The sequence below is a fragment of the Galeopterus variegatus genome, unplaced genomic scaffold (genome assembly GCF_000696425.1).
Source record: "Galeopterus variegatus unplaced genomic scaffold, G_variegatus-3.0.2 Scaffold7981, whole genome shotgun sequence".
Taxonomy (NCBI): domain Eukaryota; kingdom Metazoa; phylum Chordata; class Mammalia; order Dermoptera; family Cynocephalidae; genus Galeopterus; species Galeopterus variegatus.
In genome coordinates, this window is record NW_007734092.1 from 16,902 (window position 1) to 18,189 (window position 1,288).

Genomic DNA, 1,288 nt, shown 5'->3' on the forward strand with positions numbered 1-1,288 from the left:
CCGCTCACTGGCTGAGCTAGGAGCGGGGGCAACACCAAGGGTTGCGATCCCGTTGCCGGTCCCGGTCCGGTACGGATGCGACACTGAGGGTTGCGATCCGTTGCCGGTCACGAAAAAAAAGACAAAAAGACAAAAAAAAAAAAAAAAAAAAACTTGATTTGAGGGCCGGCCCGGTGGTGCATGCTACAGTGTGCCGCTCGGGAAGTGCGGTGGCGCTCCCGCCGAGGGTTCGGATCCCACATATAGACCGGCCGCTCACTGGCTGAGCTAGGAGCGGGGGCAACACCAAGGGTTGCGATCCCGTTGCCGGTCCCGGTCCGGTACGGATGCGACACTGAGGGTTGCGATCCATTGCCGGTCACGAAAAAAAAAGACAAAAAGACAAAAAAAAAAAAACTTGATTTGAGCTGGGGGCTGATGGCGGAGTTGGGGGTGAGTTAGGGAGAGCCTCTCTGAGGAGGTGTCATTTGAGCTGAGATAGGATTTGGGCTGAGAAGGAGCGGCCAAGAGGAGATCTACAGGGAGAGCTTTCCAGGCAGAGGCATAGCCTGTGCAAAGGCCCTGAGGCCCACGTGGAGATCCAAACCCTTGACCTTGGTATTATCAACACCACACTCTAACCAACTGAGCTAACCAGCCAGCCCTCGAATTTGTTTTTAATTGTGATTAAATATATATAACATAAAATTTACCATCTTAGCCATGTTTAAGTGTACTGTTCAGTGGCATTAAGTACATTCACATTGTTGTACAGACATCACCAACCATCCATCTCCAGAACTTTCTCATCTTCCCAAATGGAAACTGTCTCCATTAAACATTAATTCCCCTTCCCCGCTCCCCCAGCCTTATGAATTTTAAGTGGGACACAAAGTCATCAGAGTGTTTTAAGCAGGGGACATGATCTAATTTCTTTTCTTTTCTTTCTTTCTTTCTTTTTTTTTTTTTTGGTGGCTGGCTAGTACAGGGATCCAAACCCTTGACCTTGGTGTTACAACAGCAAGTTCTTTTTTTTTTTTTCCTTTTTGTCTTTTTTCGTGACCAGCAATGGATCGCAATCCTCAGTGTCGCGCCCGTACTGGACCGGGACCGGCAACAGAATCGCAACCCTCGGTGTTGCGCCCGCCCCCCGCTCAGCCAGTGGGCGGCCAGCCTGTATGTGGGATCTGAACCCTCGGCGGGAGCACCGCTGCACTCCCAAGTGGCGCACTGTAGCAGTGTGCCACCGGGCCGGCCCCTACAACAGCAAGTTCTTTTTTTTTTTTTTCCTTTTTGTCTTTTTTCGTGA